Source organism: Ischnura elegans, assembly GCF_921293095.1.
Source record: "Ischnura elegans chromosome 13 unlocalized genomic scaffold, ioIscEleg1.1 SUPER_13_unloc_1, whole genome shotgun sequence".
Classification (NCBI taxonomy): domain Eukaryota; kingdom Metazoa; phylum Arthropoda; class Insecta; order Odonata; family Coenagrionidae; genus Ischnura; species Ischnura elegans.
This window is the reverse complement of record NW_025791657.1, coordinates 16,689,836-16,703,672: the sequence shown is the minus strand read 5'-3', so window position 1 is coordinate 16,703,672 and position 13,837 is coordinate 16,689,836.

Sequence of the window (13,837 nt, the reverse complement as noted above, 5' to 3'; positions counted from 1 at the left end):
AAAATTCGAATTTCCTCAATTCCTCCTGCTGAGTTTCTCTCGATTTCAATGTATTTGTGATGGCCATTGCATGAATTTGTCTGCATTCATCAGCTATTGTTGCAAGCAGAATATTCTCTAGGAGAGCAAAATTACATTTCCCTGAATCATAGAGTAGCGGTGTATTAGATGTCTCTATCTATATATTTCATAAGAAGAATCATCTTAAAAATATACTTCGGGCCTTCTGTTCAATATTGTCTCAACTTTACTGAAAACCGCATTGGGACGTAAACTTCGATAACAAATTTGCCAGGATCATCAGATCTTTAGACGATGCTGAATGATAGTTCAGTGCAATGAAGCAGGCAAACAAACCAATGCAAAGGTCTTCTTCGGGCCATTTCCATTCTATTGATTACTCCAGCATGGCTTCCGGTGTTAACCTCAGTTCCATTGCACACAATTGCTTGGGGTCCATCGATAATGATCATCTCCTCCCCTAGAAAATTTGTTATGAAATCTTAGAGGCCAATAGCTTTGCTGACACATGGGCTGACATGCCATAAGTAGCGTAAACCGGGCTCTTGAACGAGAGTTACATGCTCCTCACCTATTGTTTTTCACTTTGATTGACTATAAACGAAAGCAGAGTCTTTCCTCTTGTCGAAGTAAAGTGCTTGCAGTTAAACAGTTCCCACATTCCTCCGAAGAGACGTGCGCAATCTTTCTCTTTTCCTTCTAACTTTGTTCTTGTCAACAAAAAGTACATTGACTCCGTGAGTAACCTTCCCGATATCTATTAGCTGCGCAGATGCAATTGCTGCAGAGGTATGGTTTGATATGCAGAATTATTCACAGGATGATGCAAATCTTGGCAATTTCAAATTACTTACACTAACGTTTTTCCATGAAATCCTCTCCTTCACTTGCATTACATAACTCTCCATTCAATGTCATTTCATCACCTGAGTCTTCCGAACAGAAGTGTTACGACAAAATAGGGTGGAACATTCGGGTGTTCCTTTTCTCCCTCCAACCTGCAAAGCCTCGTCTTCCTATTTTTGGTCTCCTGCCCATCAATTGCGCCTATCTTCATTTTCCTGCCACTTCTCTGACCTTAGGGAATTCCCATTCTAAACAAGGCATTTTCGAAAGAATATCAAAAACGAAATCAGTCTCACTAAAGCAATTTACATGCTGCAACTTCAAAAAGCTAACTTGCTTGACGAAGAAAGTCTTGCTTCAGATCAATGAAAGCATTCTTGTTGACAGATCGAAGAGCATTGCAATTATTTCCATGATATTGAATAATTTGTCAAACAATTTGCCTTAATCCAACGACCGGGTTGAAGGATCTATGCCAAATGCCTTCAATGGCATTAGCTGTCTCCGCGATTCCCGGCAGAGAAATAATGGTATTTTAACTTTCTTCTTCAATGTACCAAGAGTGCAAAAACATGTTCGTCATCTCATCAGATCATTACCCATGAAATTTTCGGGTACAAAAAATATCACGCACTCCACTCCACACCCGGTACGCTTTCCCTCTATTCTAACGATTGCTTCAATCCTCCCGTAATCCTTTGGAAGGTTGGTTGGGGGGATACCGGTGGAACTCGATGGTAGCCTCTTCCTCGTTGTGAGTTCTGGGTAGTTTCTTCACAAAACTAGCAGAGAGCTACTCAGTGAAATGCTTGGTGTTCAGGTTGTTTTTTCTCAGCCTTGGCTGAATTTCTTGTTGAAAATAGCCACACAAGTACGTTATTCGTCATTATGATTGATGTTAATTTCAAATAATTTACCTTATTATTACTATTGCGGGATTATTTACTACCACATGATGACTTATTTGATAAGAAATGAAATTCAATCGAAATAAATATTATTTTACCTGCAATTTAGCCCCCAAAATGGAGTTTTGGAAATGTAGGCAAAAATGAGTTGTGTTGTGCGGGAGGTCTATACTCTAATTTTGCATTTTTTTTTTTTAACCATTGATTTTGTCAAAAAATCTTCAATTTTCACTTTCATAAACTATAAACATGTATCCACTATCATTTCGCAACTTTCCCGCACAGGGCAAATTTGTTCAGGAAAAAAAAACTTTTTTTGGCCTACCCTAGTATAAACGCCTTAAAAACACCTTTTTTTCCCAGAAATTGCATTGATTGATTTTCAAGATGCACAGTCAGAGCGGTCACTTTTGGGAGGGAGGCCCCCCGCTCGGAGGGTCTGAGAGAGGGTGAGCTCAGAGACCAGTGGGGGTGGGCTCATTGAGGAAAGGGTTTTGGATGAGCGTCCTTTTGCAGTGCTTTGGTGAAAGTGCTGAGCGTGTGGCAGGGAGGAAGAAAAGGTATGCTCACAGCAGCCTGCCGTGTGTACGTACCAGGTACGTTCACGGTAGTGAAAGTGTTAAGCTATGAGGGATACTTGTTGTCAATGGCAATCACCCATATTTTACCCATAGCTTCCTTGAACTTCTGTCTGCAAACATATGATTTTGCGGTTTTTTTATACTTTCTTAGGTTTTGTTTGATGGCCTCATGGCATTACTTGTAATTGGGGCTACTGTTGCGAATGTAAATTTGGTATTCTTTGGAAGGAGTGAAACGGAAGTGTGCGGAGAGCAAGCGACAACATTTGGGGAAACGTGCTTGAGGAGAATTTGAATGCAGTCAAATATCTTGAAAGCTTATACCATTGATTTTTAATCAGGTAAAATATTAGAATGTGTCGAAATCTTAACCCTTTCCTACCAGCACCTGCAATTTGAACAAGTATTCAGTGCTATGAGTAGCATGAGAATATTTTAAACCTCTCAGTAGGCAGCTTTTTTTGTGTAGATCCCCTGGTATTTTTGTCCCTCAGATTTGATACCCAACGCAAGGGGGCTGAGGCTGCAAATTGCCCATCCCATACCCCACTTTCTTGTCTCGACCCTCTCACTCCATCTTAGCTCGAATACATGGTCAACTTATCGCATTACCAGTGTTTTCTTTCAACCATATGTTGTATTTGATTTTCAACAATATACATCAGAGGAATTACGTACATTTTTTTAAGCTTGTGGGGTTTTAAATAGGTTTCTACCATTAATAATGACAAAAGTTAGTGAACATTACATTCTTAGTCTGTTAGTCCAATAGTCAGCTGTTTTTAATGCTAACATTTTGTTTAAAAATTGCTGATGCCCAGATCAAAAGGAGCAATTCATTTGAAAGTATAAAAAAATTGTTATTTGCCACAAGATTTATCCTTGAAAAAACTATTGATAATATGCAGTGCAACCTTGATGAAAGAGACTCTACGGTGCTCAAAGTAACACTCGCGTGTACACGTACATGTTATTTGGATGTCAACAAGGCCGGCCTCGGTGGCGGTGGGGTAAATTCCTCGCCTGACAAACCGTAGGTTGCGGGTTCGAATCCTGCCTGGGTAGGTGTTCCCTTTCCAGGGCATGGATGTTTGTGTTGTACTTTGTTAATATTGGAAACCCTCGTTGTAAAAGGCCGTTATGTCCTGTTGTGCTGTTTTAAGTGTTTTCTCTCCCCCCTTCCAAGTACATGGAAACAAAATTTATTTACAAAAAAATACCATCTAATCCAATATGGTTTTTAAAATATGTTTTCTCTCCCCCCTTACAAGTACATGGAAACAAAATTTATTTACAATATTATTTATAATATTAGTACCTGAGTAAGGGCATAAAATATGAAACTGGAGCAGTTAAACCAAAAATTTTATAATACCTAAATAACATCGTTGTAGGAGTCTGAGCCACGGCCATTGGAAGGGGGATACGTTAATTGTAAGTTGATGTTATCGACGACATATCATTCATTTAAGTATGTAATTAGAACGATTTTGATGTTTACTAATGTCCGCTTAGCTTTTATACGTATACAATAACTTCATCCGTTTATTCGTAGCTACCGGAGAATTTGTCGTTTAGGACTGTCTGTGCTTGTATTATGGGGTGAATTCCAGTCAATGCAACTTTTGCTCCCTGAACTCGGAACATTTTTGTGCCAATATAGTGTTATTTTCAACGTGACGTCTCCCGTTAAGCTACTGCTAATAATCACAGTGCCAGTGGTTGTAATGCACAAGGTTTGACATGGTTGAAAAATATCGGCCAAGAGTTATCAGTGTTCCATCGTGATTGAATTGTAAAAAGTGCTATTACGCTATCGATAAATGTCTAACAGTGGTGTAAAAATTGTCAGTGGCATGCTAATCTCCGTTGTTCACCGTAGATATAACATTTCACGATCACGCTATTGGAACAAAAACTTGTGTGTGAAGTTTGTTATTCCATTATTTCAACGAATAGTAGTGAGAAAAGTCACCTGTGTCACTTGTGTGGGCTAATTTAAGGGTTTAAATCAGTGAATAAATAGTTGTATTCATCATAACGAGTTCTGTTATTGTAAGTTGTACGTAATGAATATAAGAATGTGACAGTGACATCCAGTTTTTGATAAGAGTATTTACCTATTTCCCACTATATTTTTATGGTATATGCTAGTATATTGTTTATGGATTTACCTATATTATTGAAATAGGTTGTAGCTTGTGTGTGTGTTGGCAGCGGAACCGATTCGCGATCTCGCATGTGGATTGTATGCAGACTGTTTTGCTGTGAATTCGTACCGTAGGACGGATAGGACTACCTCCACTAATCCGGCGTTACCAAATTCAACAGCACAGCTTACTCTAATGTCAACAGCACAGCTTACGATCGTTATCCTCCAGTATTACATGTTTCTTTTTCAACTCTATTTGCCGCCGACGTATAGCAATAATTTGTCTTAACAAATTCCATGAGGGTCGTGGCATCAATTTTTGGTGTCCTAAAAAAAGGCTGGTGTCCTAACACCCCATGCCACACGCCTTTTAGGCGGCTTGCGGGGTATTATGTACACGTAGATGAATTTCAGGTGTACTATTCGAACGATCATCCATTTTTCTGATAACTAAAACACACGAAGTGAAACGCTTGTACTTCATCATCCCGATGCCGCATTATTAATATCCCAAGTAATAATCTAGGCACAATAGCAATAGGAAAACTTGCCCAAGAATAACAGAACAAAATAAAGTGACGATGAGCGGCTAAATACTCCCTCAAAACAAATTTTACACCATGCGCTCAGCGTATTTCCCTACTCCCTACGGTTGTTTAGGCACCTATGACGTCACGCCTGGCCTCGGCAACGCTCGGGTGTCTTCGCGCAGTGGTCGGCTCTGAGATATTTTTTTTGATTTTAAATGCAATTTTTTTTATTTCTTTTGATGTTGAATGGAGAAACTGAAGGTATTTTTGCGAGCTAATGTATCCGTTTGACTTATTCAAAATAGTTTTTAGAGCAATCTACGACCCATGCAAGTTCCTCATTGCGTTGTTTTTTTCTTGGTTTTTTTGATTATGTGCTGGGTTTGAACTTAATTTCTCATATCATGCAAACAGCCGTTGCAAATTTGTTACTTCATGCTTCCTTCATATCTTAGGACACAGTGAAGGTTACAGAGGTGAAAGCCCATGGAAAAGAATGTGTGAGTTAATACAATATTGATACTTATTACTTAGACTAGAAAAATGCCTATTGCATATCATGGAAGTCGTCCGAATTCAACCTTTGACTTTCCCGAACCAATATTAACAAATATGTGACTTTGGGTCTCTTTATCCTCTGTTGGGGAAAAATGGGTGATATGATCTTGTTAAACACAGGTGGAACCACATCGGAGGATTGTACATGGAGTCTCCCTGAGATTACGGATATTTATCAATGGCCTCCCAAGCCATGAAGCGTGTTGAAAAATAGTAAGTAAAGGAATAACTGTTTCAAATTGGGACATTAAATGTTCAAGTGCTGATGAAAGTTTCTTACATCGATTTTTCGTAATTTCAGGGAGGGATAGATCTTAGGGAGTTCATAATATTTCCTCATAAAAATTATGTAAGTAAATGCTGTATTTAATTTTAAATGTATCAAAGTATTTTTTTAAATATTTATTGCATTTATACTATATATTATTCAAATATTTGTATGGTATAAATTTTTTCATACAAAATCAGACTATTAAATTCATTCAATTGGCAACTGCGTTTTCAAAATTTCAACTCTGACCCCAGGTCAGGGGTTCCCAAACTGGGAGGCGCCTGTTTGGTAACCCCTGCCCTAGTAGACCAAAAAATCGGATATATCTCAAAGTAGATTACAGAGGCCTATTTGGTTGATTAAAAATGAGTTATGAGTTGCATAAAAATGGGGAACTTGCATGAATTTTTTTTATTTCACAGGCGGACAGAAAATTATTTTCTGAATATGACAAAGAAAACCGCATGTAAATCTGAGTGTTCCTTCGCGAGATATTTATTGATAAATATTACGAATTTTTAAGTGCGGGAAAAACACCCTCACCCCCCAAGCCACTGCCGACGAAGCCTCGATGACGTCAAAGGTGCCTAAACATCACGCGAAGCTATTGTTGTGATTGTTTGTAATAGTTGCCAGCAGTTGTGAGAGCTTCGTTTGTTAGAGGTGTTGACTATTTTATAATTAAAGATAAATATCCGACGATAGAGGCTTGGAAGCCCTCATATTTTGCATTATTTATAATATTAATATCTGAGTAAGGGCATAAAATATAAAACTGGAGCAGTTAAAAATTTTTTATTTGTTTTGATGTTGAATGGAGAAACTGAAGGTATTTTTGCGAGCTAATGTATCCATTTGACTTATTCAAAATAGTTTTTAGAGTAATCTACGACCCATGCAAGTTCCTCATTAAGAAATGTGTGAAAATAATTTTCTGATTTTTTTGTTGTCTTAGATTTTGGCTCTCTATATTATACAAAGGAAGGCTATTTTCAAATACAGGCATCCCCCAAGTTACGTATGTATCGACTTACGTTAATCCGTACTTATGTAAGTGATAACTGTGTTTCAAGTGGTTAAGTTAATTTTCGAATGCGAGCGCAATTAAGTAAGTATTCGTTCGTATACTCAATGCCAGAAAAAATATCGAATAATTATCAAGTTTTTTACATAATAAAACAATGTGACCCATGGCCATTTTACCCTAGATAGTGTTTAGCCTTGCCAACTGTCTGCCTCCAACTCTTTCTAACTTCTATATCCGCCCCACTGACTCACGTTCTCCCCGTATCAATCAGCAAGTGTCCTTCCATCTTTTTCTCAGTCTTCCTGGGGGTCGTCTTCCATCAGGGTTTTCTGTCCAGACTTGTTTCAATATTGCCTCTTGCTCTCTTCATATTATGTACTCTGCCCATTGCAATCTGCGGCTCTTAGCTTCAGCTACGACGTCTGGCGAGTCGAAAAGGTCCCTGTTTTTCCTGTTGTGTTTTTTTCTCCTGGTTCAAGTCACTCTTGTTGGTCCATAAACTTTCCTTAACACTTTATTCTCATAGGAAATTACTTCCTTTTCTCTTCTGTTGTCGATAACCCATGATTCAGTCCTATATAGAAGGATTGGTTTTATTTCTAGTTCAATAAGTTCTAAGTTTGGTTCTGATGGATAAAATTTTTGATGTTAGCAGTTTGTTCTAGGCATTCATACTGGGCATTTTATTTGCTGAATTCATTCTCTTTTGAGTCTCATATGATTTATGATTCTTTGAGCTGATTATGGCACCATGGTATTTAAATTCATTTATTCTTTCAAAATTGTGATCCTCAATTGTAATGTTCCTGAAGTTATCAGGGTTTTGACCCAAGGACATAAACTCTGTGTTATCATCATTGATTTTCAGTCCAACTTCTTCGTTTTTTTAAATCAGAATTTCTGTCATTCTTCTTAAGTCTTCCTTATTTTCCACTAGCAAAATCAAATCACCTGCAAAGGCAAGCAACGATATGTTTTCCTCATTCTTATTCTCAAGTCTGTTTTCCTGATTCCTTTCAGTGACTCCTCCAATGCCAAGTTAAAAAGTATAGTTGATAGGCCATCTCCTTGTATCATGCCAGTCTTTACCTCAAAGCTCATGGGGTATTCATTGTCAACTTTCACCTTTCATTTGGAATTTTTAAACGGAGCTTTGCGAACTCAATTAATTTTCTAGGAATTCGAAAGTTTTCCATTTTTTCCCACACTTTTCTCCAATTTAAACTATCATATGATTTTCTAAGATGGACTGATACCCAAGGAAGTGTTTATTAAATTACCAGTATTTTGAAGCAGCAATAAGTATCTGATCATTAGTAGCCTTTCATGAATCCTGTGTGGTGTTCTTCCACAGTCTCACTTGTACACACTTCCAATCTGTTTAGCACTATTTAAGAAAAACTTTAGGGTCTTCTTTGTCACCATTTTGTGCAGTAGTATATATGCCGCACTAATACACTCTTATTTTTTCATATTATAGATTAAGAGGGTGCTGTCACAAAAATATGAAGCTGTCCACAGCATTGTCCACCAGGCTGTGCAATATGTGAAGAGGGTTTCTTTCACTATGGATGCAGCAACTGTTATGAACTTCATCGTATTGACTGGACTTTGCATTGGTAAGCCATAGTCTACCAACAATTTTGCGGTGAATTGTTGTGATAAACAAATGTTGAGTCGCTGAGATAAATGAATGTTTACAAATTGAGGCTATTATAATAATAACTAGAACTATAGTCATTGGATCCATATTAGCAAGATGTAATCATCTCTTCTAATCAAAATGTCTGTACTATGAAATTATACATTTCTATTGAAACTGTGGCACAATTTCCTTTTCATCACTGATGAACAGAGCTTCACTATGGTATCTATGATTTTCGGGATAAAGCAATTTACTCCACACCACACCGCATTCAATGTGTGCTGTGATCTGAACGATATGATGTGCGGATGGAGCATTGACGAAAAAAAATTGTTAGTTTAACCACTGACAATGCTTATAATATTGTTGGGGCTACAAGCCTACTAATTCCCAATCGGGAGGTACATGTGTCCCGCATGGCACACAACATAAACCTGGTCGTGACTAAAGCTCTGGGAGCTAAGGAAGAAGAGGTGGAAGTGATTGAGAAAATTAAAAGAATTGTTGCTTACTTTAATCAGAGTAATGTGGCCCAAGACCACTGGAGAGAGGAGCAGAAGGAGGCTAGGAGAATTAACTTATATTTAACCTTTTCCCTACTATACACGTATATATACGTGTGGACGTTTCCTGACCAGGGAGACGACGGGCGTATATATACGTGTGAGATTTACCCGGCCAGGAGATTGAAAGCCATATATATACGTTTTCTAGCTCCCCCACCCCTTTTAGGACGGTCGTGGGTTTATGATGCCCCCCCCCCTCCTGGATCACTGTAGTCCTGCTAGAAAATCTGGGGAGGCTCCCCCCTTAGCTCTGATGAAGTTCCTTCAAAAGGGGTGTTTCCTATTATTTTTTTATTGCCTTAATCGCAACATTATTACTCCTGGAGTACGTATTTCATGCTTTCAGATTTTTTAATGACGATATCTATTTTTCGTGGTTAAATGAAAAGTGAAAAATTTCAAGCACGCGAAAATGCGACGCAATAGTAGGAATGATGGGAAAAAGTCCGTGCGACGCATTTCTGGTTCCCCCTCCTGCCTTGTGAGGTGACCTTGATCGAGGCTCTGAGTGCTGATGGGACACAGGATGCTAGTGGGTAGCTGAGTAACTTGCTGGCTGGTAGCGCTTGGCTTGTAAATGGTTTATTAACACCTTATCAAACTAAGAAAACTTTCCGACCTTAGCCAGTTTTAATAGGTGGATATTAAGACATGTTTCCCTGAGCTCTGCACCTCATGCATGCATTGGTAACCACAGACGATGTATAACTCCTATCCTCTCGTGTAAAAACTAGGTCCATGTGACGTCACGTGGAGTGGCATCGCATGGGCGCCAATCTAGCCTTTTTCAAATGAGGATAAAATTTGAACCTTTCCATTTGTCTAAACCGATATTTCTAAAATCAAATAATTTGTGTATTATGAATACACTAATGGTGGGTAACGAAATGCAATCAATGCCTTTCGTTTTCTTTGATGAAGGAAACTACCCTATTTATGTCTGAAACATCAGAGTGGCTACTGGGTCTCTGTGTACCATGCCCCTATCAAAATCCGAGGGGACTGTTTGTATTTTTTTCCCGCCTCCAGATATTTTGGAGGTACTATGAAACCTTTGGAGGGGACAGGATCCCTCCAGATACGGCCATGCTTGAAAATAACAAAATCTAAACAAACAGTGGGGCCTGACATCCCCCAGCCCCAATTTTTTTCTGGGTGGCCAAGTACATAAATATTAATAATAATGTCGCCTTTATTTTAATAAGCGAATTTAGGACTATAAAGCCCTCTCTTATAATTAACTTCAAATGAACGAATTCAAATATATTACGTGTAGAATGGTCGGTAGGTCTATGAATGTTTTCCTTCGATTGTATACAAAGTGTCATCCAGAGGGATAGCCTCGACTGAAGGAGAAAGATTAGTGTTTTAAAGAGGCTAGTGATGTCTGCTTAGAATTAAATATTATAATTATTATGAATCAACTACTTGTGCATAAGAGAAGAAATGAAATTGTTGGTCCATAACGTATGACTCGTAATAAATACTGGCCGAGTTGGTCAAACCTCTGGTACGGTTTAATTAAGTAACCTCAGATTTAAAGCTTGGTGATGTGAGTTAGGTGAAGGAATATTGTGTTTATGAGGAATAATTACTTCATAGACATTAATGTAATGTAATTTTTTTACTAACAATTCAGAGTATGAAATTGATGCCAGCGTATTACAAATGCTTTGGACGGTAACGCTATAAATATTTCCTTTCCGAACATAAACAATCCGTTTTCAAGAGTTTATGCCTTATTGTGAAAATTATTGTTTTGATCAATCAAGTGATGCTTCCTTATGAAAATATTGTTACTCGTACGGTATTTCTATTTGTGTTCAAATTTAAGAATTGGAATCTGTCGGTCCAATTCGAGTTCAAAATGTTCGAATTGTAAGAAATATTGGCTGTGTTGGTCCAATCTCTGTTATCCATTCATTTTTATCACTCTCCCTCATGGCTAAAACTTGTTTATTAGCATACTTAATGGACTATATGTAGCCGCCGACAGGGCTTGTTACACATTGCATCTGTTTGTACAGTCGGATTCAAAAGTATTGCAACAAATGGAGTGGTGCCGCTTTCGCCGCAGTTAGGGAATCGAGTTTCGGCATTTTCTATTGTACCAGTGGGAGGGAAATTTGAACTACATTCCCACCTCCCGTAATATTTTTATAACAACATCGTTAAAGGGAAATGTAAGCGGGATATGTGCAATGTTTAATACCACATAATTTATGCAGCACCTGCTAGATAATACATCTACGTTCAGAAAGTCGATTTACCTTCTCTCGTAAGTTGGTCGACCCGTCAAAGTATGTCGTCTACAATTAACGTTGAAGCTTTTAGATCAGCGATAGTAAACATAGCATACATATAAGATATCCTCCGCAATATCACAGCAAATAATGCCACTGAGTGTTTAAAATCAGTTTGATTTAGTGACACTAGAAGACTGCTTCTTTCCCCTGCCTGACAAACCTTGTCATGAATCCAAAAGGAATTTAACCAGTGAGATGGACTAGTGGTTAAGGTGAAGACTTACCACGGCAGCAATCCGAAGTCGGTAATTCGAACCTCTAGGTATCAATTTTTTTTCAGTTACATAGTACGGCAGTAACATTTTTTTAATCCACTTTAACGCATAATGACTTAATTAAACCCTGCTGTCATTTTAAAATTTTGAATGGAGAAAATTCTCTTTTCGCTTTCCGCGGATATCATTATACGTTTATACTGAAATATCAGTGCACCAATAATATGTAAAATATTTCAGTCAAGTAAACTACAGTAAAACTTTGATTTTACGCAGTTGGAGGGACCGAAATATGGGCACTGTGTAAAATCAAAGTGTGTAAAATCAAGTGTTGGTATTGAGGAGGAGTATAGTTTTCAGGATAACTCTTGCTCGTTATTTTTAGAAGGCTTAGTCATACACTTTTGTATAGCTCTGATTTAAGCCAGATCCGGAACCAGAAAAAATCTCATATGGGAGGTTGTAGGTAAAAGAGCATGAAATATTTTTCAATCACGTCAGATATGTTTCTTGGATTCAATTAGTCATTTGAGGGCAAGAAAATGAAGCCTAATAATCTGATTTACTCACAAGCAATACCACAGACGACGTGTTACCTTAAGAGAAACAGCGTTGCATTCCTGAACAATTTTTCCCATGGTTGAACAACATGGTTGAATTGCTAGCATTTCTGACACTAAGATTACTTCTGTTACCCAGGAGAAATTTTGGAATGGTGATACTAAATGCTCGCAGAGAAGCTAATTTTCGAAAATATTCTCATTAAAAGCAGTTTTCAAGAAATCTGTTTGACAACCTGCAGACAAACAAAGATTGGAGATTGAAGAAATGAGATATATGAGGATAGTCATCCAAATTAACCCCATTAACAGGGAGCAAAATTTTGCTAATACATCACAAAAGCTTTACACCCTGTGGGCCTGGGTTCAAGTCCTGGCAGTAGCAGAAACTTATCAGAGATGGTCCTATCCCTATTTGAGGGTAATGTGGAGGGCACTTCCAGTGCACCACTCTGTCCATCAGATGGGACGTTAAGTCCTGGTCCATTTGAAGCCTATCATTACAACCTGGCTAATGCCAACATAAGGTTCCTATCCCCCAGCCCTTACTTTATGGCGCTAATGACCCCAGCTGTCGGTTACCTCCTTTTAAATATCATACCATAGATAATATGGAGCACTCAGGACCCGGGATATTCTGAAATTTAGATTTTTCCGGTGTTTGGATCACATTTTTTAAGTGAGCCATTTAAATAACCGCGCAACTACCGTCATGCCGCCAGTGACGAATAAAAAAATGATTAATAGTCCGGAACAATTTTCCCTCTATAATTTTTACGCATTAAAAAAGCATTTTCCAATGAAATTTTAGCATTAGTAGATTGAATCTACCGGGTATAGCTTCTCTGTCGGCATTCTTCCGCGAATTTAGCGCCGGGACCTTCGACTTACAAGCCGTGCGACTCATCTTCACGTAATATTTTGCTTCCCCATATCTGATAACAACACCGGACACTTTTTGTATTTCGATTTAATGGTGCTAAGCCATTCCCGAGTTTAAAGGGACTGCCATATCACTCCCGTCTTGAATTTGACTTTAATGATTACAAGACGATTGACGACGTGAGTTATTCTCCGAGGGCATTAACTCCCGTTCAGTTAAAAATAAACGCTTGCCACCTAGCGGAGTTAAGATAATAGCTATAAAGTTCCGATCATGTTTCACTAAAACCCACTGACAATGAGATACAAGTTGAGTCAGTTCTGATAAGTGCGCCGCGCAAGCAACTTTCCCTCGCCTCCATTCGTCCCGCAGATGTGGGGTTAGCCCGCGGAATGAAACAACGCATGCTGCCTTTACCATCATGTTGAATCACCATCGACTTACCTACATACTAGAAGTTCGACTATCTTTTTTGGATTACCTTGGAAGCCAAAATTTTGGTACGGGAGGATTTTTAACGACTCATTTCGCCGTTATATTTCGCTGGGGCGACGGAAAACATTGCGCCGGCAAAATTCTACAAAACCTTCCGTGAGGGATAGATATTCCGTAGCTCATAATTCCGGATTAACGGCCATCTACTGTAATTACAATAAATATGTTATAAACAGCGTCGATCAATAAGCCGAATAATAAACGAAAGGTGAAAATGCTAATATCTCCGGCGATCATCTGTCTTAATCAAAAGTAGTTACGCATACACGTCGA